The sequence below is a fragment of the Syngnathus leptorhynchus genome, chromosome 13, assembly GCF_054491065.1.
Source record: "Syngnathus leptorhynchus isolate UIUO chromosome 13, UIUO_Slep, whole genome shotgun sequence".
NCBI lineage: Eukaryota > Metazoa > Chordata > Actinopteri > Syngnathiformes > Syngnathidae > Syngnathus > Syngnathus leptorhynchus.
Genome location: NC_141207.1, coordinates 2455685 through 2482220, shown reverse-complemented (window position 1 = coordinate 2482220; position 26536 = coordinate 2455685). Strand labels below are relative to the sequence as shown.

General features: G+C 40.0%; 1 protein-coding gene across 6 annotated transcripts in view; it reads right to left on the bottom strand.

The window, feature by feature from the left end:
* ptprsa (protein tyrosine phosphatase receptor type Sa) overlaps positions 1 to 26536 on the bottom strand; it is a 313388-nt gene that overhangs the window by 90135 nt on the left and 196717 nt on the right. For all 6 annotated transcript variants that reach the window (XM_085929036.1, XM_085929035.1, XM_085929040.1 and 3 more), the window contains one exon: positions 26416 to 26523. The gene's annotated coding sequence lies outside the window, so the exon portion shown is untranslated. The remainder of the gene's footprint in view (positions 1 to 26415; positions 26524 to 26536) is intronic.

Genomic DNA, 26536 nt, shown 5'->3' with positions numbered 1-26536 from the left:
TCCCACAAGCCTCTGCCCTTCACTGTTTCCAAATTCACCACCCCAGCAAATATTGTATACAGTATATGTTGTGTTGACCATTTGTTATTCCCGCAGGAGTCTTTGGGATAATTAGTGTTGCTCTGAAGGGACACTTGAGTAAATAAGTTAGAAAGGAAGATATTCTAAACCATTTTGTTGAAACAACAGTGGGTATTATGCACTGCATTTATTGTACTTCCAAATCTGCGGACTGTTACACAGTTTCTTTATTGCATGGTTGTTTTTAAAATAATTTCTGGGGTTGTTTTTAAACTGTCTTTAAAATCATGTTTTTCTTTGTGTATTAAGAAAAGAAGTAGAATCCTGGTTTGTAATTAACAGGCTTGGGAGGCTTGACATCAAAATCTCTCTTGAAGGATGTTGAGATCAGCAGCCGTCAGGGTCATGCGGGCAGGTCTGGGAGGCATGACCTCTTAAATGCAGACTTTATTGCCCGGCCATTTTGTTTACCACTAAAGGAGTGACACCTTGCTCCAAGAGAAGATGAACACACACGCACACGGATGCTGTTTGCTTTCTGACTCTCCACATTTCCAGCCGTGGCCAACCATCACTCGGGTCAGAGGACACTGGCATCATTGTCCGTGATGACAGTCAAACAGAGCAAATGTGAGTCGGTTGAAGGGAGGTAAGAAGGAATGACATAATAAATAGAGGGAAGGTAATGAATTAAAGCATCTGGCTGTTGAAAAAGAAAGGAGAGACAGGTGCGAGACAGTCCTTGACAATAAAGATGCAGTTGATTGGATTGGATGTGTGCGCGTGCGACACGCACCCACCCGTTTGCAGAAGCTGCAGGTGTGACATCATCTTCTGGCTTTCTGCCAAAAGACTCAGACAAGCATCACCAACTGGCCCAAGGCTTGTTGAGCACCCTTTAAAAATTGCCACAGGAGAGGGAAAGAAGTGTTTGAAGGGCAGCTAGGACAGCTGGAGAAGCATGGCTCATATTCACTCTGGAAATGGATGCGGGTGAAGGAGAATGAGATTATTTGGAGTGACTGAGGGGGAAGTGGAACAAAAAACCTGGCTGTGAAGAAAATGTTCTCTGGTAGAGATTTCTTTACAAGAAATGACTCACAAAATAAGAAAACAATTAACAATAGACTATACAGTACACCTTGACAAGTCTTTGGCCATCTGACTAAAAAAACGATAAAGCTCAAGGTTTTAATTGGTGATACTTGTTCATTTTATTCGGAAAAACACCCCACAAAAAACTCAAATTTAAAGGGCAAACGTTAAAAAAATCCTTTTAAAAAAGGTTGTACTGTATTTTGCCCTTTTCTTCCATCATAGATTTCAACAGCACGAGCCCAAGGGGTTGTTTTTACCTACTGAACACTCAAATTATTGTCTGCTTTGCCAGCTACCACTCCATTCACCATACTAATCAGGCAGGAGCCTCAGCAATGGTTCTTTTCAAAATTCAATTAAACGGCGCCTCTTGTCCTCAGAGAACTTTGATTAGTTCTGTCTCAAGAGGGGAAGATTCGACCCAAAGCTCTATTCATACAAACATACACATTTACACTCCTAGACAGAAATCTTTGAACACATGGACAAAACTATTTGCTCAGTTCATATCAAAACAGTGAAAGGGCATTGCTAAATATGTTTTTCAATGAGGTAAAACAGATTGATATTTGCTAAGAGACCTAACTATGATGTCCTAGATTAGACATTTTCCATTTGTAGATAGGCATTTGTGGTCATCTGAACAGTAATGTAATTATGGACCAAATAAAGTAGTGACCTTGAAAATCTCCACAACTCAAAGCACCCACAATTTACAGTACTTGAAGATACTTTTAAATAAATACTACTAGTCAAACACAATGCGAAGTTGTATGAAGTTTGAAGTTTTACTGATAGACAAAACGATTTAGTGCTTAACAGCAGAGAGAAATATCTGACCATTTTCTCCATCATGTAACACCTAGAACTGAAAACCAAAATGTCACTGCTCTTAAAACTATCTTGTCAGAGTCCACTCCAAAGAGTTTGACACACTGCAGTGCTGTCTCATTGTACAGTAGTGTATTAAAAAAAAAAGGCTGCTCGAGTTCAGAACAATTTGCAAACAACTCAACTTAATGAGCCCCCTATGCAAAATTTTAGTTTTATAGTTGTAAATAAAATAAAGATGTGATAATATTAATAAGGCCATGAGGAGAGACTCTGCATTCCTGCCAATCACCCAACATTCTAAAAGCCAAAGACAGATGGCCAAGTGTTAAGGCCATGCTCGGGCCTTTCTGTCTCTCAGTTTAGTCAACACTGCAATAGCAGCATCACTAAGCCTGACAAAACATCCGACTTCTAAGGGGCACAAACACAAGTCAGATAATAAAACTTAAAAATAGAGGCAAATTAGAACCACAGTCTGGAGGGGGAGGGAAAAAGTCTAGTGACATTAAACAGAGTCACATTTGCACACAGTAGCTTCCTTGTAAAATAATCCTGATTTCAACCTGACCACAATAAAAAAATTGACATTTGACTGTAAGAGCAACAGAAATAAGTTAGTTAGCTGCAGCTCTCTTGAAAAGCTTTTAAATGTGTATAACTGCTATAAAATCCCGCCTGACTGTTTCCCAACAGATCACCCACCGCATGACAGGATAAAAAGTGCTCTGTCCTTTGTCCAAACATCGAAGTAAAAGGCTTCATCATGTGACCTATTCAGCATTTAGTCAATGCTTGGTGTGGGAGATAATAATGCAGCTCGCTTGACATTAATGTGTGTTATGAAAAAAACACAGCAAGCTATTGTGAGCTGGTCTTATATTCCTCCCACTCACAGCAACAAAGAGTTGATTTGTGTTCATCGGACTGCCATTGTGGACAACCACATGGATGGTAAAGGCCAGTGGAAAGTCGGCAACGATAAGTGGACATTCTAAAACTAGGCTGGACACAGTCGATGCCAGAATATTGCCTGTGACCAATGAAAATCCTGCAGTTAACGACCACAATTTTGCTATTTGGTATTTACAAGTAAAAAAAATTCTCATTTGCGTTTATTTTTTTTACTGATCCAGTTTCTTATTTTTTTCTACTCGACTGTGTACATTTGATTATTTTTATTTTTTTTTGCCTATATGAAACAATGAAACAGGTTTTTGCTCTTGGTGTGTTGAATTCCCCTTGAAGCATCATATGTTTTTAAATGAAACATACATGTCCAGTCAGAGAGTAAAATTGTTGTGATCAATCGTTGCGTCAAACATTCAAAATTTTTTAAATGCCCTTATTTTAAATGTGTCTCTTATAAACAGTTTAAAAATGATGTATATATTTTTATTGATATATTTGAAACACAGTGATGACAATACAGAACAGGATTTGAATCACGCTAAGCAAGCATGTCCCTTTTAAGTTTTAACAAGTTTTTTTTCCCCTTCATGCAATATAGAATTTATTAGGCAAACGTATAAAACACACAACCACCCCCATGCAGTGACAGCCCATTTCTTTTGAGTACCACTGACTTGAGGATAAATATAAGAGGGATGGGAGTTGAGGGGAGTTTTGAGTGGGCTGTTGTGGACAAAGGTGAGAGGTCAGACATCTGGTAGATGTCTTTAAATCCTCTTTTTTTTTTACTCTTAACGCTAAACATTCCTTCACAGCAGGACATAGCTAGCTCATTATCCATCTTAGCTTGTTTAATACTGTGCATATGCCATTAAGAACCATTTTCTATGGTATAGCTATACCATTACTTGGTATGGTATAGCAGTACTGTTCTGTGCCCCAAAAAAATAAATAAATCTATGTTCACAGTTATGGCAAAACTGGTCTTGAGTTGTTTGCCGACCTGCATATACCCATGCTGTTTCAAATGGATGGAAAAGTGTGGTGGGGGTTTAAGAGCTTTTTCTTTCTGAATCACTATGAGTCTGCCATTTCCCTTTTACCACACTGGTGCTAAGTCGTGCTGTTGCTCAGCATGGAGTGAGGGGAGAAAAATGTCTGCTATCACTTTTTTTTGTGTTGCCTTTATGAAAATGTTCACCCCCACATAGCAACAGTGTACTTGAACCCCCCCCTCTTCATACTTTGTACAACATTGTATTTAGTTTCCTTCAAAGCAATCAGAGTAGATGAGCCAAATTGACCAAATGAGTGCAATAGACTGCTTTCAAAAGTATGAGGCGGATGCGCAGGAACGTCTGAGATGGGAGGTCATGGACTTATTATTGCCAGATGGATGTATTACATTGGCTCCAGACAAGATTGTGGAGCCAGTAAGAGCCACAGCTGTCTGTGTACTCAACAGTTCAGGAAGCAAATTCAGACTCCTGCAGTCCTTTTGGTCAGTGTGCAACAAGCAGTGACCTTTGGAACTATAATTTCCATTCAAAATGACCATCCTGTTCAAGGAATAAACCATAAAATTGATACAGTGCCGATTTGTAGAAGAATTTAGCGTGGGGGAGCCATTTTGTCCATCCTACCATTTGCTGTCCTGATATAATCATTGTAACATGTTTGAAAAGTTAAAAGGTGCACAATATTATTCATGTGATGCAATACAGTACTTTATTAGATGATCCGGGTTTAAAACAGTTCATATCAGTATCGATATCATGGCTTCTGTGGGTGTGCGATTTCTATGAATCTACATTAAACGACCCACGGATTCGGAAATAACCACCTGTCATCCTGTGAATTGGTTCTAATTAAAAGCTCAACCCAAATTACTGGGGATAAGCAGGCACAAAGGAACACAGGGGAGCGCATCACTTTCGGCAGGCTTTTGTCTCCAGCAAGCATCATTTGTCTGCGATTTAAAGATAGGTTAAAACCTTGCTTCATTCTTTGGCAGATCTTTTAAAGCAGCGTGTGATCGAACGCGGTGAGAATAAACGAGCAGGTGGGTGCGGCCGCTTTAGAGGCGTAATGCCATTTCACTCTGAAGAATATGAAAGCTTAAGTGACAATTAGCCTCTAAAGAACAATCAATTCAAGAAAAATCATCTGAGATCTACTCAACGGCGGGGCAATCAACAGATGCAGACCAGTTCTTAAGTGAACAGACATGGCGGAGCATATAAAGGTGACACCCAAATCGGACCACTCAAGCTTTTTTGTCATCTATGTTGGCTTTCATGCAACCTACCAATCCATTTTCTTTGCTTTTTCATCCGTCTTTGCATCATTTTTTCACAATAGGAGTTCTGTCCATATTATTTGCCTGATCACAATGCATATTTGCATTTTTGGATCACTGTCATTATTTATCGAGCTGGAAAAAAAAACCTTTTTTGTTCCAAAAGCCCGAAGGCCTTGAAATGCATGCAGGCTGCTTTCCAAAGGCTTTAATCACAGCTAAGGGAGCAGGCTGACTGGGGAGTCATGATTTGTAGCGAGTGAAGGGGAAGTGGGGACATGCGATGGAAATTGAGAGAGGGAGCGCGAAGGCAGGTGGCTATCAGGAAATGGTTTTAAATAATGGCTTGAGCGACAGCAAGCCAATAAGCCATCAGTGGCGGTGACAGCTCAGTTGCCTGATTACGCACAAACAAAGCTTGAATGAAGGCCTGATGGAATGTGCTTTGAGTGAAGGTGGTTTATTGATATTGATAGAGCATGACAAGTGATGGACTTCGAGAATGGGCGACACAGACCTTATTGTCTTATCATAGTACGCACAAATGCATGTGGAAAACTTTGTCTTTGCACACTTCAGGTGGGCCCCTGGGACATGAAAAGTGGATCCAGGATGGGTTAAGACAGCTGTCCACAAAGAAATGTGCACAAACTAATCTGTTGATGTGTGTTTATTATATATGATTGCGTGAGTATGTTGTGTGTGTTTATGGCCCGCCGCTCCGGCACACCTCAAGCTGTTCAGCTGTCATCAAGCCTGCTCAGCAAGAAGCAGGCTGTTCCATCTGCCTGGCCCACCTTCTCTCTCTCTCTCTCTTCTCCAGAGACTCAGTGTGTAGGAATGTGACTTTCCTGTGTTAATGTGTCCTGCATGTGCAAAAGCATGCCTTTCACTATCATAAGTGATTGCATGTGCATACCCACATACGATATGTACAGTTAGTGGGGCGAGAGCAATCCAAGGAGAGACATACTTGTAGCAGATTCATTAAACCATAGCTTCTGTAGCAGATTCATTAAACCATAGCTTCTGTATATTAGTCCAAAAGGGATTTGTTTTTAAATAGATCTACAAAAAATAGTTTAGTGATGTTAAATGTTGTATGTATTTTATAAAGGTATGGATATTGTTTTATTATTATCATTTATGTGGTTATGGTAACATTATTTCAGCCTCAAGAATGTTTCCAATCCTATCATAAAAAAAAAAAGTGTTTTTCTATTATACGTTTAACCTCGCCTATAAATAATAGCTCAAAATCATACAACTGAATGATTTTGTTCACCTGATCGCTTCATTTGTTGAATACCTCGTGCCCCAGATATCAAGCTTGCATTAAGGCTCTATGGCAAGTGTGAGTTTAACACTAACAAGGTCCCGTGAGGCTCCCTGAGCCACCTGGGCATTTGTGCAGCAACTCGTAGTGAACCCGAAACAAAAAAAAAAAGTAATATCGAACGAGGTACGTGTGTGTGTGTGTGTGTGTGTGTGTGTGTGTGTGTATGTAAGTTAATATCTTTTTGTGAGCATGAGGCTATTATCATTGGTTGCAACACAGAAATACGTGTTCTGCATGCTAGGAAACATTTGATGTTGGTGTAATTTAAAGGCGGAATCCTCAAATCATCAAATCATATCGCTTTTCAGGAAAACGACAAAACCCCTTCCTCGGGATATTTACCGAGCCAGTAACATTGCATCGTCAAAGACAACAAGCCACACGTGTAAAAATAACCGAAGTGACCAATAGGAACAATTTGAGGAATAAATATGGACTGCATGTGGATAAAGGAGTTTTGCACCTGACAGTAATGATATGATCAATTTAATGTTTTTAGACCATTCACAGGAACTATTATTTGTTATACTGACTTAATCGAGTGCGACACGAAATGCATACTGGTAGATCTATTGTGGCACCCCTGGGATTGTCGAAATACTTCAGCTTTGTCAGATGTCAACAGCATGAATCCTTAAGTCAAACTCATGTAATGGCTTTAATTATATTTTATTCAAAGCTTCATCAGCACTCAGAAACGTTCTTGATTTTGTTTTTGACAAACATGTTTTGTTTGATCCGGTGAACCAGTAAACACACTACAGGCTGTTTTCTTATTTTTCTTTTCATTTTGTCATTCACTCCTGCTACTCTGAATGCCCTCACTTAATTCCTCTGGCGATGACTTGTTTTTGTTTAGTTTTTTCCCCCAAAGTTCCCCCGCTGTTGCTTCTTTTTTCCATCTGCACCCCCCTTTTTTCAATGACTCATCTGCCTTATTTTTTTTGTTTTTGTTTTGTACTTGTTTGCGCTTTCATTCTTCACCCCCCATCGACTTGCCTTTCACTTCTCTGCGAATAGAGGAATGAGAAGCAACAAAACAACATGGCGGTTGCGTTTCACCATCAGACCAACTGTGTAGGCCACAAAATAAACACACACAGCTGCATCTTTAAGACATGCCAAAAAGCACACTCACGCAATAAAAAAAAAAAAAAATACTTTGAGCAAATGTGTGCAGAGCATACAAACAGAAGGGGTGCCAAGAGCAAATAACCGTCCCTTCAATAAACATGTTGCTATGATGGAGAGGTATTCTCATGATCACCAGCATCATTACTAAAAAGAGGAAAACCCCAGCCAATAATGAGGAGGGAAGAGGGGCCTGGATCAAATGACAACCTGACATTTGAGTCAGAAGCAAACAAATCGATCAGGATTAAAGGATCCATCTGTCTGTTTACCATGGAAACAGAGAGGTAGGGATTATTTAGAATGGAGAGGAAAGTGAGATGTCGTAAACGGCTTTGATGCAAAGTTGTATCGATCCGTAATGGGATGCCGGTTTGTTTGAATTGTATTGAATAAGTTGGTTTTGATCTAGGTTTTGGATGCCACTTCATAGTCTTCCAGTTGTGCTACAAAAATGGCTGTCACAAATTCTAAAGGTCACAATAGTTTTATTGATCATGTTTTTTATTCTTGTCTATGTGCAAGTATTTTTCCTCATCTTGAGAAAACAGTCAAGATACTTTGTGGACAGAACTGCAGATAGTTAACCTGGGCGGCGTCAGATTATATTAACCTTTTAGGGCATTAGCATATGCGGCGAAGGAGAAAGGGAGGAGAGGAAGAGTTAGCAATGCAGTACTGCCCATGGGTTGAATTAATGAGATTGTACCTATCTGCATGGCTGCACATTTTGACTGGGCTTTGGATGAGGACATACAGAGGGAGAATAGAAGATGAAATGAGGAGCGGAGAGGTCAGGGCAAGCAACCAAGGGACACACACAGTCACGCACGCGCACTCAAGTACACACACACACACACATACACAAAGGCAAACACACGTCTCTGAAAGCCTCTCATAGCCAGCTACCCATTCATAACCTTCAATTAACCTTCCCTCTGAAGACCGGCGAGCGCTCAAGTAGTCTGACTGGGGGCGAATTACTGAGCAGACTGACTGACGAGCGCTTTACCGATATTTAGCACATGCATGTGAGTGTTTGTGTGTGTGTGTGTGTGTGTGTGTGTGTGTGTGTGTGTGTGTGTGTGTGTGTGTGCTCTCATGCATCTGCTTTCGTTCAGCTGAAAATCAATCTTTTCTTTACTAAGTGCCGCCTCCTCCTCCTGTAATCGACTGAGCCTCACTGAAATTCTCAAGATAGAAAACGTACATTTTTTTTATTAGTTTAGCACTGAGGAGCTAAATAAGTGGAAGCATGTGCAAAAATTGCCAGACAAGAGCAGCCCAGCCTCAGCCCAGTTTCATTTCTATACAGACAAAAGGTATCCTTTTTAACAAATATAGTTGTTTTTATTAATTTGTATTTAATATTTATTCTCTAATATAATTATTTTCGGTTGCAGGTGGACTGGAGGAACCACTCCTACTTGACATTAACTTGGAGACTGGATACGCACCGGTGGCCAGCCAATTGCAGACTCTATTATTTCACGTTTCATGTCAATCACCCTGATAGTGAAGCATGGCGGCGCGGGTGGTGGTGCAGCTGGCTTGGGTTCGATTCCCGATCAGAGACGGCAATTGTGCGCACAAGTATGAAGGGTAATCTAGTTCTGCTCGAAATATAAAACGCCTCTAAAAGCACCAACTACAAATTTACATCAAATATGTGAAGACTGTTTCTGTTTTATGAACATTTAAAGCCCCTTTAAAAATCTGCTGATTTAACTTTTTTTTCTCTGTCATACAGCAGGTGAGGGGTGGTTTATGCTTCATTTTGAGACTTCTGCGGTTTTAAACGAATATTATATTTTCTAAAGCAAAATGAGGGCAGGTTTGTGGGTATGTATAAAAAAGGTCATTGAATGCAATTGTGGAAGGTCCTTCAGAATGAAAATACTTTAATCTGCCTGTCCCTTTCTTATTCCCTCCATGCCCAAAATGTGTGTGTGTCTGTGTGTGTCTGTGTGTGTCTGTGAGCGTGTGTGTGTGTGTGTGTGTGTGTGTGTGTGTGTGTGTGTGTGTGTGTGTGTGTGTGTGCGAGTGCGTGCACGCACACATGCAGCTGCTCAAAGGGAGGTCTGAATTGGAGCTGATGAGGCCCCTATAAACATGAACATCTGTGAGAGGCTATTCATACTGTAAAAATACGATTGAGTGTAGAGCCCTGTGTCCGTGTTCTCAAATTTAGGAGAACCACACCCCACTCTGAATAGCCCCTTTCATACAAGCATTGCCAAACTGAACTGGACATTACCCAGAAAAGCTGCGTTAGACCACAAATGTCTGAATCAGTCAGTTCAAACACTGGAGGGATTTAACTCCTTAACAAGCTGTTGTGCAGCGTCAGCACAATGTAAAGTGGTTACATATAGACAATTGTCTGATGTTGATGTTCAAAAGCATCTTGACTTTAATGTGGACCTCTAAAATGATTCTCACAGACACACTCTGGAATTTTTGTTGTTATCACTGTAAAGAATACTATATTCTCTTTGCACTGGTCAAAAAAGTGTATTATAAATAGAAATGGCACTGAGGCTTGAGCATGCATGAGTAAAAATAGACGTGACAGATGGTGCAAACATGACATGTTTAACATTCAATGGAATTTCGGGAAAGAACAAGGATAAATAAGTCTGTTAAGTAAGTTGTGACTAAATAGTCATTTGTAAATAAACTCATCACTGTGAATATGTTGCAGTTTCATTTTGCTGCTACAGACCGAGCGAGAACTTATAACTCATAACTTGGCGGCCTATTTATAAATTGTGTTATTGGAACCTGTTTCAGTTGTGATGGTTTAATGCATTAATGTCTTCATGTGTTGCAAGCTCACGAAAGGTGAGAATTTGCACGGACACTTCTGAATATTAATAATATAATTCCTAAGAAATTACAGATCACGACAATGGTCGCTCCATTCGAACTTTGGGAAAAACAAATAAAACGTATTCATTTCATTGAATGCATTTTAAAAAGTGCAATTAAGATTTGATTCTTATTAACACTTACAACAGGGTGACCTCTGCTTTTATTAATTCAGTATCAATTTGAGTAGAGATCAAAAGAAAACGATGTTCCTCCATGCTCAATTACAAATTACCTTGAAATCTATAAAAATTAGAGCCTCGCAATGGTTCATATTGTTTTGTATTTTTCTCTCAGCAATGTATACATTTAGCCTTGCAACCAAAGGATTTGTACATCCTACAAATTGTTGGGTTTGCATAGCATGTTCCACTCATTTCTCACGAAACCTTGCTGAGCGTTGGCGTCTGTAGATTCAACATGAAGTCAAAAGACAGAATTATGTGCCATTCAGGTGAGCACTGTTTTGTTGACAGTATTCAAATTGTATTCATGTTGTCATTTTTCCAGTTGAGTACCGTGAAAGAGAGGAAAGTAGAGAGCGAGCCTCATGGACTCTATTCTAAGAATGTGGGGAGAAAAATAAGCCATGGAGGGGAAAAAAAAAAACAGACTAGAATGGGAAGGAAGGAAAATCAATACCTTAGCTTAAAGAGAAGCCTACTCCAAAGGTACAATTATGCTAAAAAGCTTTGTCTATGCTTTATAGTAGCCCACAAGAATTTTGCAACTTGAAGTTTGGAGCCAAATTAAAACATCATGACTCAAGGGGATAAAAGAAACTAAAAACAAATTTGTCTGGAATTTGCAAAGCCCAACTGACATTTTCGACATTTTTGTGCGAACCAAAGATGACATTAAGGAACACAGAGGCCTCTTTGTTAAATTTGTTTTTCTCTGCCCAGCCAGTAAAGCTGTTACAGTATAATACAGTATAATGTTGTTTGTCTCTGGCAGCCGCTGCTTTCATTCACATGCTTTTACATTTAAAAGCACAAGTGCTTTACTTGTGCTGGGATTTTTTTCCCCCCTGCATATTTAGATGGTTGATGAGATTTATCATATCACATGTTGATATAACTTTCCAATTATGCATAGTACAGAGTTCTGCTTCAAGCGAAATTATCCATTCATTTTAGATCAAAATAAGTGGTTCAAATGAAAAACAGCATTTCATGTTGACCAAAGTAACAAGAGTTACTCAAAAGAATTCTGGGCTCATCCAAATTTGATGTGCATACTGGTCAGATATTGCATTACTTCAAGGCATGATGCGAAATGTGTTAAAGGGGAATCAAGCCCAACATTAAGCGAAGACACTTCATGTGCCAGCATGAGGCAAAATTTCATACTCTAATTAATATTGTGTTTGCTGAATTAAATAGAATAATTAGTCACTCACAAGCCTTCACCACTCTGAGATACGGGTTTGAGGCTTTCTGAACATTTCACAGGATTTGCTTCTTACGTCTGTCTCGCTTCGTGTTTTCATCACTAATAAATGGACTGAAGTCACGTATTGATCAAACCAAGGGGTCCTCCCTTGGGTAATTTCTACAACGTACAATCTCTATTGGTCATAAATCATCTTGCTGTGTAATCTAAGATGACATGAGAGGGTTTTTAGGTGACAGTCCTTGGCTGGAAGTCAGAATGCATTCTCAAAACTCAGAGTGATCTGCAATGTGAATCTCCAAACTATATTACACTTTAGTTTATGACTTAAAAAGGTTGCAATGGCAATTTTCTCGCAAAGCGACAAGAAAGGAGTCAAATCGCTGTAGTGGCGCAGCATGTCAAACAAAAGCTGCACTGACGATTGCTGACAGGAATGCAGAAAACAAAGTTACCATCAAAAAGTGTCAAGCACATTCTTGTAGAATGCCAGGTGATGAGCTCAGTGCCATAAAAAAAAAAAGAAATCCGAAGAGAATATGATTCACTTAGGTGTCAACGGAGAAAAATACACAATGACACAATGGAAGAAAATAAATATATATGATCCCAGCAAGAAAATATGAATCATACTGCACAATTACCAAGTTGCAAGTTTACACAAAATGAAACAGGATATTGGATTTCAAAGCAACCTTTAAATCAGGTGTGAGGAAGAAGTTTAGTCCTAAACTTCATCTGCACATAGCACCTCAGATCACCTGTCAGCTTTCTGAGCCGAGGCCTTTTTCATCTGTTGCCTTTGGCCTATTTCAAGCCACAACAGAGGTCATCGGCAGGCAGCAACTGCAACCAAGATAATATGACGTTTGAGGGTAATCCCACAAAAGAAATCCATGAGATTATTCAAAGAACAATTCATGCAGCTGTAGAGCTTTTCACAATATTATTACATCAAGGGGGGCAGTCTAAGATAAGTGAAGGAAAGTCCAGCCATTTTTCTTTAATGTCTTCTCGGAACAGAACAGCTCGAAGCTAAATCTCATCACAATAGAAACGCACAGAACAACGAGTAAAGTGAATTCATTATACTGATGTCTTGATAAGAAATGTGAGCAACAGCCCCGAAACCCAAAGAATTGAAAATAGCTTGAGACTATTAAAATTGAGAGGGTGCAGAAATGTTGATAGGCTATATTCTATAGCTTGACAGAAACTCTCTCCATTGATTGAAACCTTATTTCTACCTGACTTGATTTCTTTAACCGCTTGTTTAAACCAGAATTTAATGCTAATGAGCTGCTTTTCACTGGCATGAAATGACATGAGGCACATATATTATTCTCCAGAATCATTCTAGACGGTTTTGAGCTCACGCCAGCAGGTCAAGCGTATGCAGTCGCCTTGTCTAATAGCCTACACCAACTCAGATCAAGCGTGATCACAAACTCAGTGAAAATATTTCACTCACTCAAAGTCAAAGTGCAAATTGCTTGTGTGAAGGGGCTTTACTCTGTAGCACATTAAGATGCAGGTAGGCAATGATTTGAACTCTTGAACGCATCTTAAGTGCTTCAGATACAATCTGCAACGACAAAAAATGTAAATCTCCATTGTGCCTTTTGGGCTTGCTGAAGGTCAGCATCTCTTGCTGTCTGTTATTTGAGAGTCAATTACAGTGTTGTTTAGCCATCAGATAAAAAAGAAGTCATGAAGACTTTGAGGTCAAAGTCACCTTCAGAACAGGACTTGTTGTCAATGATGAGATGGCCAAACTACAGCTTCAGCAGAAGGAAGGACTGTGCAGTACAGTACATTGATGGAACTTTTGTCCTTTGAGCCTCTTCTCTGGAATGCAACACAAGTCTCCATTGTTCGACAGAGGAATGCATCAGGCTCACAAGAACATCATAAATAATTGCCACTGAAAATGATGTAATAGTCAAACTATTACAGATGGTACACTTAATGTGTGAATGCCTTCATAAACACTAGGCCAATGTTGACAAACTTGCAAATATTTTGTATGTTTTATTAAAAAAACATATTAAAAATAGTATTAATTTATTAAATGTAATTAATTTAATTTAATTAGTATTAAAAAATATGATTCCTTATATTGTTTTATGAAAAGTTCGCCAATAATTCCATGTAAAATGCAGGTCTTTAACCGTAAACCATAAAAGTCAAAGCTATCAAACCATGACCCCACACACTGCTGACCATGTCTGGAGTTCATCTCATTGACAAAACAAAGGCCACCAACCAGCAGGCAGCCTCATCTGCAAGTGTCCTTGAGTGAATATAGAATCAGCCATACAGGTCCTGCAAAATGTCAGCAGTAGAAAAGCATACAACTGTAAACACAATCATCTTGGATTACAGTTAGTGTGTTTTCCTAAACATTTTATGTTCTGTAAATTCTACTCAAATAAGAGAAGGAGGCTGGGTGGCCCACTGGTTAGCACGACCGCCTCACAGTTAGAAGGGTGCGGGTTCGATTCCACCTCCGGCCCTCCCTGTGTGGAGTTTGCATCTTCTCCCCGTGTCAGCGCGGGTTTTCTCCGGGCACTCCGGTTTCCTCCCACATCCCCAAAACATGCTTGGTAGGCCGATTGAAGACTCTAAATTGTCCCTAGGTATGAGTGCGAGTGCGGATGGTTGTTCGGCTCTGTGTGACCTGCGATTGGCTGGCAACCAGTTCAGGGTATCCCACGCCTACTGCCCGATGACTGCTGGGATAAGCTCCAGCACGGCCGCGACCCCCGTGGGGACAAGCGGTTGGGAAAATGGATGGATGGATAAAAGAAGAGGGAGTCGGTTGTGGCTTGCTTTGTAAGGAAGTATCAAGATTCACAGATAGACCAAGACCTAAGTTTGCTCGACTCGATAGGAACTGCTTAAGGCAATGCTATTTTTAAAAATAATATGCTTCCAGCATATTTTGCCCTTTATATATTTTTCGCTTTCTTGCATCCACAGCATCTCCACTTCCAACACTCACCATATTTTTTCAGAACATTTCAACAGTAAGATCATGTCTTCCATTTTTTCCAAGTCACAGTTGACATGGCAGCAAATCTAGTACTCACTCCTCCTATGTTCATCCACACACAATAATGCCCGAGACAGATACTGTTTCATATTCAGATCTCATATAAAACAATCTCAAATTCTACAATATATCAAATGAGATGTTTTTATTCTATCACTTCATTCAATCTTGACTGTCCCATGTAGCACATGCTACTCCATGTAAGTCTCCCAAAGGCATCAGACCAAACAAGACCCAACTGTGATTTACAATAGACGAAGACACTTCATTATTAACTGGATAGGCTCACAGCCTGGAGGCCAGACCATTACCTTCACACAGGGGTACATGCCATAGGCATCTGTTGGTCTCTCGGTATGGTAAAACGACACATTGTAAAAGTGATAGATAGGGTGTGTACTTGTAAGCTTTGGGCACTCTCAGAGTCGAGACTATTTCCAAATATACTGACTTTGGAGAAGACCAACACAATAGCCCAAAACTCTCTATTTAGTGTGAGAAATGCACACACGGTGCAAATGATAAATCTTTTGTTAAGAAGAGAGTATTTATCAAGTAATTTGTGGCCACCTATGGTATTTGCACCACAGTATAACATACGAATGGCAGACGGAAGCTAATTTCTCAATAAGAACTGTGGGGAAAATTGTCCAGACTGTGTGAACACGATAATATTGTTAATGCTATTACCGTCCAATTGAAAGACAGACGCATCTGGTAATAAGCTAACAAGATAACTTTATGTGTGGGATTGAGTGACAAAATAAATGATCTTGTTTGAATTGAAGAGTGGGTTTTAGCCTGGCCAGTTGGGCGCATCAAATACCCTCCCAGCCCTGGCACAGGCTTCACCAGTGGCAGCTGGAAAGTGGGGCTATGGCCCTTTTGGTGATTGCAAAATTGGGAGCACCCCTGACAGTTTGGCTGTAGTTAAAAAAAAAATACATTAAACCCAATCTGCTCCCTTCTATTTTGCCCTTATGGTGCATCCCACGAGGGCACTAGTTCAAATGCATTAGTGCTTCTTTTATCTCCGTGAAAATGGGGACCCTCTGTTCAGTGTCCTCCCCCTGATTTTCAGCTAAAAACTTCAGACTCCCTAATTTCACTGTTCTCCATTATTTCTCTTCCTGCGTTACACTCATCCAAAGCCAAAAGAAATAAGAGCCCACCTCCATTATAATAAGACAGGTTTACTTTGGTCTTCTCTACCCCCATGTTTCAATAATATATTTGTTAACGCATGTGCATGGATGATCATGGTAGCTTTAAAAAATATTGTGATACCCAACAGCATCATTGTCTTGCTTCAAATGCATACAATTTATCAATCATTATTATTAACCATTCTATTGTTTCATTACACTAATTGGGTATGTCAACATTCTTTTTCTCAATTCAATCAGTCCATATATCAATGCCCAACTCTACAAATCCATATATTAATTAGGACATCTGAGGCCATAATGCTGATGATTTAACTAGGTTGCAGCAGGGGCTTGATTTGATTGAGCCCATAAAAATCCTGTGAACATGTTCCTGAAAAGAGTTTCTGGGACAACTCAATGGTTCTGTCTATTGACCGTCTGATTAAACATATCCACAGCCAAACCAGGACAAAGTTGCCGGATAATTATCATTGCCAATTCCGCTGCCAAAATCTAACACAACCTTTTAAGAGCAAGACAAAGCGCTTTGCTAAGTATGACACAATACAAGTCTTGCATAATGGCTTTATTTTTCCACTAAATTAAAATTCACACAGATGAATGCAAGCAGGGATGTGATGCCCCTCTCTCTGTGGTGGTGAATATATGTCTGCAAATCTCTCTTTCCCATAATTGTAATGAATTATTTTATTAAGCTTCTGTCAGTGTCGCACCTTTGGAGTCCGATTTCATCCATCCATCCATCCATCCATCCATCCATCCATCCATCCATCCATCCATCCATCCATCCATCCATCTTCTTCCACTTATCCGGGGTCAGGTCGCGGGGGCAGCAGCTTTAGGAGGGACTCCCAGACTTCCCTCTCCCCAGCCACTTCATCCATCTCATCCCTGGGGATCCCAGGGCGTTCCCAGGCCAGCCGAGAGACATAGTCTCTCCAGCGCGTCCTGGGTCGTCCCCGAGGTCTCCTACCGGTCCGATTTCACTATTGAGAATTTTGAGAACACCCCAGTAGGTGTATTTTTTACCACTTATTACACTATTAGCCAGCAGGGTAGCAACAAGTTATATAATGTGTGCAAATTATTTGGGTTCAGAGCACAGTCAGTGTCTTATGCAGGACACAATAAAGGAAAAAAATCACAAACTCAGGAGACCATAGACAATCTTAAATACATCTGTCTTGAATGGGAAAAAAATATGACTCACTAGGTAATACAAATACTTCAGGTTGGCAGGAGTGCAGATGACCAAGTGGATGTCAACTGCAAAACACAGTGAGTCTATCAGAGCAAGACTATCTGCTCGATGTAGTTCATCCCAGGCCCACTTGGCCCCAATAACAAATATAAAATATATACCCTGTATTTACCAAAACGCAACGGGTTCCTGGCTGGAGCACATATCACGCTACGACATACAAGAAGATGTTTAGGGGCATCCAGACAATTTGGTGTTTTCCATGAAAACTAACAATTGCACAAGGGTTTAAATGTTTTCTAATCATCCATTAGCCTTCTAACACAATTAGCCAACACAATGGACCATTAGAACACTGGAGAGATGGTTGCTGGAAATGGGCCTTTATACGCCTATGCATTAAAAAACAGACGTTTGCAACTAGAATAGTTATTTACCACAATGTATAGAGTGTAGTCTCCATTAGTTTCATGATATCCTCATCGTAAAAATAATGATTTTATTTAAAAAACAAGAACATTTCTAAGTGACCCCAAACCTTTGAACAGTAGAGCATATCTTCACATTTGTGCCAGAAAATGGTTGTGACAGAATCGCAAGGATGTATCTAACATTTTTTCTGACATGTTTACAAATAGTTGTTTTTCCACTCGTCTTCTCAGCATGACAATATGAAAGAACAAGCTAACGGTTCACCTCGCAAAAAAGGTAAATACTAAGAGTCAACTCTGTTTCCTGTCAGTTGCAAAAGAGTGGATAATTCCCGTCACCATTTACATACGAATGTCACCTTTTCTCTTTGCAAGCACAGAGAAGGTTTTTATGCGCTCGACCGCGATACGCTTCAGAAACATTTTCTTCCCGGCTATGAGATGCGCAGTGAAAAAAGTGAGAGGATCTTCAATGCAATTTGCCTCTGGTGGATTTTCCCCGTCTTCTCGCTTTTATGCACCACTGGTCCACTATAATTTGTGCATCCAGACGAAAGCATCTAGGCTTTGTTTTCATTTCACTGAAAGATGAAGCAGCGAACTGTTTGAAAAGGGGGCTCAGGCTACGGAAGTTGTAATTACTGACGAGGCTTCACGATTGGACTTTTCAACGCGTGGCGTTGTGGGAATTTATTCATACACATACAGAGAGGGTAACATATGCAGTACACCGAAAACGGCGTGGGAACAAGCATCATGACTGAAATGCTGGGATCTGCATACAATTCAATCCTGGCTATGTTCCACAGGCAGCCATTTCTGTTAAGTGGCCCACATACTGAACGCCCGCCATCTTTCATAAACTGGGACGCGTATCCCCTGATGCATAGGTATGAACAATCAGCCTGACAGGCAGGTAGTTGCTCCTCCTTAACCCCGGCGAGTGCTGAGTGATGCATCCCTCAACTCCTTCCAATCTCCTTGTCTTCCTTGCTCTACTCCTCTCCTCAGCCTCCATTCAACTGGCTCACCCCTTGCCCGTGGGTGTCCTCTTATTTTCTCTCACCCTCCCGGAGGCTAATGTTGAGCTGCTTGCAGTGCACGCACGCACACACACATGCACTCACACTTCTACCCATCAATTATCTGCCCACTCTTTTTGGGGGGGATACTCCACTTCCCTTTCTGTACACAACAACCACCCCCCCTCAGCCTGCACACACATGTTCTTTGTTGTCCCCATCACTCAACCCCCGCCCTTAGGGCAGCTGAGTGCCCCCACCAAAACACACAGTGCCAGATGTCCCTTAAGTTGAGGCTGTGCAAAATTAACAACAGGAACAATAGAAATGAGAGGATTATTGAATGTTTTGTAGCCACTCTCGTTTCCAAGCTTTTTAAGACCATGTAACAATCTGTACAAAACTATCAAAGCATTATATAGAGCACCGAAATATAAGACAACCATTAGGAAGCATTATTTGCTGTTGGGACATGGAAAACTCTTCTCACCATTTCCACCTAACAGACCCTACGGAAGAGGATTAGGGCCAGTGAAGAAAAAAAAAGGGAGATGACAGGATTCTGACTTTTTTCTCAGAATTCTGACTTTGAAATGATAATTCTCACTATTGAGTCAGCATTCTGAGAAAAAAAAGTCAAAATTCTGACTTTAAAGTCAGAATTCTGACTTTAAAGTCAGAAAGTGGGAATTCTCACTTCAAAGTCAGAATTCTGGCTTTAAAGTGATAATTCTGCCTTTTTTTCTCAGAATTCTGAATTTAAAATCAGAATCGGAATTCTAACTAGTCCGAATTCTTACTTTAACGTCAGAATTCTGAGGGAAAAAAGTCAGAATCCTGTCACCGCCCTTTTTTTTTTTCTTCACTGGTCCTAATCCTGTTCCGTACAGACCTAACATGGTACACAATCTTATTTTTTGGGTTATGAGATGTCTATGAGAAGGCTATCAAAACACCTGATCCTGCTATGACACAGTGGCAATGATTTGAGTGCATTCAAAGCTTTTTGTGTTTCTTCCCTATGTGCAATTTTACTCTTCTTTTTGTGCCAACCCGCCTACACATTCTGATGCGGAAGCCAACACAAAGATCAGAATTTACAGTTATAAAGTCTTCTGCAGTGAGCACTGCTGAACCACTTTGTAGAAAAATGTCTGTACTTTCTTGTCAACTATCCATCTAATAAAATGGGACTTTCACATTACCAGTCAATCACATTGCTACTGCGAATATGATCTGACAGTGACCATGAGGGCATGCATTGCTGTGTTCAGGGCAAATTCAAACAAAACACACTCCTGCTGACAGACAGACAGACTGTCAGACCTTAGAACTGACCTTCTTTACTACTCAGCTGTCGTGCATTTAGTCTTGGCAAGGCTTAAAGTTTATTGCCTCATGTGGGTGAAGAGGCCAAAATTAGAGAAATGGTTTGGGGCAATTGCTTCCCAGATACACGCTTCATGCAGATGGCTCAACAGGCTGGCAGGCACCATCTAACGGCCAGCATGAGCTGTGTTTAAATGAGCTAACTGCAACCTGCTCTAGCCAATCAGGCAAAAGAATCGGAGGTCCTTTTCAACCCCTCCCCAGGTGCCACATGTCTGGATGCTCACAGGGGTCACACTGCTACGACATAGGGCAACCTTTCCTACCAGACACGGGAGGAGGAGGCAGACCGCTCAAGGGTAATGCTGCGCATCAATCTGGGGCAAGCCAGCTGGTAATAACACTTGACAGAGAAGCGGCCAGCCAGAGACAAGAATAAGGAGACTGCCAGAAGACTCACGGACAAAGAAACAGGATAGACACGCCTCTCTCATGCCTGTCCATGAAGGCGAGTTAATTATCTCTCACCAAAAATAGTTTGTGTTAACTGTTACTATTAGGATAAAGGGATTAGACCTAAGGTAGAAAAAATAATTTAATCATTCCTGATGGCTTTATAAATAAAACTTTGTGCATCTTTTAACTTTTGGCAAGACTGTGAAATGGGGAACATCAGTACTCTGTAGACATTCTGCACTTGCTTAACATCAGAAGTAAACTTGCAAGCCTTGGGGTGATTCAACACTTGTTAAGCTGGAGGTATCAAGAGAAGGGGCATGTGCAGAGAAGGTGCCAGTGTGTCAATGTTTTCCACAAAGCTTTAACACAAAGTCTGACAGCGATTTGTCCACATGTACCAGTGCACCCAGTCACTTGAAATAACATTCTCTAACTAAGCCTCTCGTTTCACCTCAAATATCAAATAGCACATACACTCTATTGCAGGTTTTTGATCTAAAAAGATTTTAAATTAATAAATAAATGAGCAAGCCGGATAATGCGGCTGCACAAGTGTGTACAACCTCAACTGGTGATGTGGCTGTGTTCAAAATTAACCAATCACAAACAAACTCGTGTTAAATGGGGCTCAGCATACACCTGTAATTCAAAGTGTCTCTCAATAACTATGAGTAACCTTAAGCGTCTCTAGCAGGCTTTTCCTGACATTTTGGAGTCTCTAGAGAGCTTCCACAGCATTAGAGATGTCAATATCCGAAGCTACCAGCCATGGGAAGGGTGTAAAAGAATTTTTAGGGCATTAAATATAGCATCACAGGAAGGTCACTCATAATCCAAAAGTGACATTTAAAAAAAAGTTGCCAATAGGCAACATTGAATGTGCTGCAGGAATTTCTGGCATGTATTGACTGTTTAATTTAGTTGACAACAATCTCCCATGCAGTACATACATCTCGGGTATCAAAAGGATTGCGAACCACTGATGTCATGACAAATTAGACTGAGAGCGCAACAGCCTGACAATCAGCCAGGGGCTTACATTTTAAAGACCAATTCAGCTAACTAGGAAATCAAGTTCACAGCCTACCACGTTATTGTTTTAACTGACCTTGGCCTCAAAATTCTTTACTTGAACAATCTTGCCTGGATATGATATGTAAGTGTTGTTTGAAGAAGGTACAGCAATTCCACACCTCTCGAGAGGTCTGTGAAGGTCCAAGCTACCAATTTTAGACCACAGCAGCCAACAGGAGTCTGGTGAATGCTTGGTGATCCTTGTCTCATGTTTCTACCAGAGCACCCAAGGTGAAAATTTAGTTCGAGGAAGTACAATATAACCCACAGTATATTGTACAGTATGTTTAACGATTGTAATTTAAATTGCTGTGACTGCAATGTTCTGTTTTTACTCTTTGACCACTTGGCTATTTTGGTCTTGAAAAACAAGCACATAGCTCACATATTCCCAAAGGGAAGCAAAGAATTTAAAAGAAAGCTATTCTTTTTAGCTTGGCTGGAACGATAAATAGAGAAACAATAGTTTACAAAAATTATTTATCCGCCATCATATTTTCCATACAAATGTAAATCAAATGCAACAGTACGACATTTCCAATTAGTGAGAAAATGGACTGGGGGAAACAGTTTAATGCACTTGCTAATTATCAAAATGATGGGAAGTCCATGTTTGATGCATTTTTTGTCATCACTAGGGAACATAAATGTAAAGTTTTAGTTATTCTTCCTTACTTCTAAAATGTTAGTGTCCTATTTAAAAATATGCGTTAAAGTAAAAAAAAAAGTGAACCCAGCATCTGTTAGCAACTTCAGCAAAATATGAAAACAAGACATTTTCCTCCTTCATAGAGCAAATCTAAGTGGCTGTGTTTAAGTGGGTAATATTTAAGTGGATAATATACAACTCAAGGATCTCATTAACATAGATGCAGTGTCACAGTGAGTAACTCAGCGTCACTTTCACCAGTGACATTTTTCATGTTCCTATGTGTGTCCATGGCCGCCGAAGCAATGTGCATGCTACAGTTGAACGTCTGATAATCGTACCATCGCCCAGTGTGTGAATCAACGACTTGGGAGGAGTAGAAATGATGGCATGCTGTACAAGCCACACTGCCTCCTGTTTCCAAAGTGCAGTAATTGCACCTCATGTTAGTGAAAGAGCACTGATTTAGCTCTCTGGGCTAATTAAAATGAATAAACACAATTAGCTGTGAGGGCAACAGCACCGCTGTTCATGCGCATCATTTCCCTTTTCCTCTTTGCAATGACACTCACTTTAGAAGCAGCTGTTATTGGTTGTGTTGCTGCATCAAAAGCATTGTGACTAATTGTAAAGCACTTGATGTCACCCAAATGGTCCTCAATTTGGATTTGACTGAACTGTACAAAGCAATGGTAAGAGGGAGGCATGACTGGTAAATTGTGAGCCTAAAATGAAATCAATTCTGTGCATGTAGTGTACCATGGAACCTTTTGAAACACTGTGAGGTTGTAAGATTTGTACACAGTGTGTGTGTGTGTGTGTGTGTGTGTGTGTGTGTGTGTGTGTGTGTGTGTGTGTGTGTGTGTGTGTGTGTGTGTGTGTGTGTGTGTGTGTGTGTGTGTGTGTGTGTGTGTGTGTATGTGTATATATATATATATATATATATATATATATATATATATATATATATATATATATGCCTAAAGGTCAAACAGTTGGCATGCATGTTGTCACACTACTAGATATCAGACACTACACAAGAAGAAAAGACTTGTCACTATACATGAATGAATGAGTGACTGAAAGAAAGAAAGAAAGAAAGAAAGAAAGAAAGAAAGAAAGAAAGAAAGAAAGGACCCATTGTTAGACTAAAAAATATTGTAACATCTCCAAATTATACTATTTCTGAATAATTGTTTTGTTTTTTTGTTTGTTTTTTTGCCAGTGACTGTTTTTGTAAATACAGTGGTGCCTGGATGGATGGATGTTTACAAATAGCGCAACCGTAGCGCGCCGCCGACCGCGCAACTGCACCACGCTGGTCGCATTATTGTGACAGAGCGGTCGCTAAAATTTAGAAAACATGCTTAAAGTCCTGATGTACTTTCAAAATTGAAGTGGACCTCAGTGCGCAGGGAGCTTAATTTTGTCCGATCGGGCAACTGCATCGCACCGCCGAACGCGCAACCATAGCGCGCCGCTAACCACGCAACTGCACCGCGCTGGTCGCATTATTGTGACAGAGTGGTCGCAAAAATTTTGAAAATATTTTTAAAGTCCTAATGGATTTTCCAAAATTTAAGTAGATCTCAGTGCGCAGGAAGTTTAATTTGGTCCGATCGCGCAACTGCAGCGCGCCGGGCGCTCACTGTCGCATTGCTTTAGGAGCGTCAGCGCGCCGGGCGCTCACTGACGCATTGCTTTAGGAGCGTCTTTGTGTTTTAGGTCCTCTCGGCTCATCTCGCGAGGTTCGACAACCGAGTTTCGTCCGACATCCGAAGCAAAAAAATCTCGATTTTTTTTGTTCGAATACCGTATCGTTCGAGAACCGGGACGTTCGAAAACCGAGGCTCCACTGTATGTGTACATTTAAAAGACTCTTTCCCCATTCAATCCCATTGGAAATGGGGTGCTGACAAGCTTCTATTGAGGTAGGGCAAATTTAACAAACAGTTTTCAAAGGAATGATTGCAACGAAAATGAATTTTGAAACCCAGAGGATAGTCTGACTTGTGTTAACTTGACAAGGAATAGGCATCATATGCGGGGAACAATTCAATTAGCTTTTCCGCCAACTCCTTGGGAAGGAGCTCTGGGGAGGAATCAAAAGTTTTTCCTCCAATAAAACAAGTTTTCAAGGATGCAATGTTCTCACTCTTCCACTCCTTCATTACCTCTGCCTGCAAGGCTAGATCTTATAAATGCATTGATCTGCTATTTCTTTTCATCAAGAGAATAAATAAAAAACAGAATCGCCACGTTGATGGGGCTGTGACAGACAGGAACTCCGCTGAGCGTGGCAGCTTATTCCCTTTTGTCTCTCTTGCCCACTTATTTGACAGTGATCAAGGGTGATAAATTGTTCAATTAAGGGCACATTAAAAATCCAGACAAACGCTTGACACACAAGCCTCTGTGTACGTGGTTTCCATTTGCTGTGAAGGACGAGTACTTCTTGCTACTGACAACCAACATGCAACTCTCATCAAAAGACAACTGAATATATTTATACAAACTAACAGGATGATTGAATGCTGAAATGCAAGAGTGATGAGCTGCGATTAAATAAAAAAGTAATAAATAAATAAATAATCCATAGCAGTTTGAAAAAACATTCCTTGCCTATGCAGTAAAGACCTGGAGGCATCGTTCCTGATCGGGTTCAGTGCCTGACCCTCGCATTTGACCTTTCACCATTTTAAGACACTTCCCTTTTGTTTTAATTACAGTCAAGGACAAACGTAACTGGGTTTGAGCCACTCTCCACGTCAAAATTGTACCAAATGAGCTGCATTAGTCTTTTTATGGCTTACAGTTAATATTGGGGCAAGACTTATGTGTAGCCTGAGGAGGGTTTGGCATGAAATGTTATGATCATATTAAGATCTATCGCAATTCAAATTGCACTCACTAGAATTATTTGCGAGTCAAAAAAATCCTCATAAAAAGCAGGGTCACCTCTGGCCTGGGGCTATATCTAAACTTTTTTTTACAATTTGACTAAAGTTGCTAGTTTCGGCAGATGTTATTTTTATTTTATTTTTTTTAATCGTAATGCACAACTATCATGGGGGTCTATATTGTCCTATGGCGTTTCTAATAGTGCAGAGGGGGAGTAATACTTTTCTTTTACCTGACGATGCACACAAAGATATAAAAATATAGAATTATAGAAGGAATTGTTTGTCTACAGATACATAATGACTTGCCAAAACATTACATTATAAGCAAAAACTCAAACCATGTAGTGTACCATAATAATTGGTATAAACTATTATTGTGTAAGGTCAGTGGAAAGAAACTAGTATTAAATATAGTAAAAAGCTGTGGTTTAAAATACTGTCATCCTATGTTGATATCCAAATTATTGTTAAAAACACAAAACTTGATCATTAAAACAATAAAACCTTTAACCTTTTTCTGAAAAAAAAACAAACAAAAAACAGCCAAAGTATCTCAATTATAACAATCTCAATCTCACAAACAAACCAAGTTGAAAATTGTCTAACCGTCAACACAATCTTGATCATTATAAAAATTCAACTTTGAACTTTGTTCTGTACAAAAAAATAGGTAACCAACAATCCAATGCATCCTAATTGTAATGAAAAGAATATGGGTTGGATGTAACACACATCAATCAAAAAGTTTCGCATTTTACTCGGACAATAAGCGACCCAATGAAATCTAAACTGGAACCTAGTTTTGATGAATGATGCGGGGTTAATGCTGTGATATTTTGCATTGTTGAGGTAAAGGCTGACACTTTCTAAAATCTCTCAGGTGGTCTGTTTAAACTAGAATCTCTAATTTTACGCACAAGTCTTTTGCATTTAAAACATGCTTTTTTTTTATGTGCATCAGAAATGGCAACTGCCTTAAAACAAACAATGACTGTGTAATGGAAACAGTAAGAAACTTGTGGCAGGCTGAACTTTTTGGAGTATCCTTTATTTTCATCTTGAGCGCAGTGGACAACTGCGTCCAGCCGTCCACTCAAATTCAGCGAATCAAACGGTCCTCTATATGATATTATCCATGCACATTGTCACCATCAATAACATTTTCACCTACAAAATCAAAACAAGACATTTAGTGAATTAATGAGGTGCAAAAAAAGTAAACTTACTTGAACTCCAAATGAAAAAGTGACAACTGGGAAAAGCCTTTAAAATCCGCTGAGTATTCTTTGTCAGTGCGCGGTCGTATTTCTTCAGCAAAAGCGATCGCTTGTATCCTTTGGAAGAAAA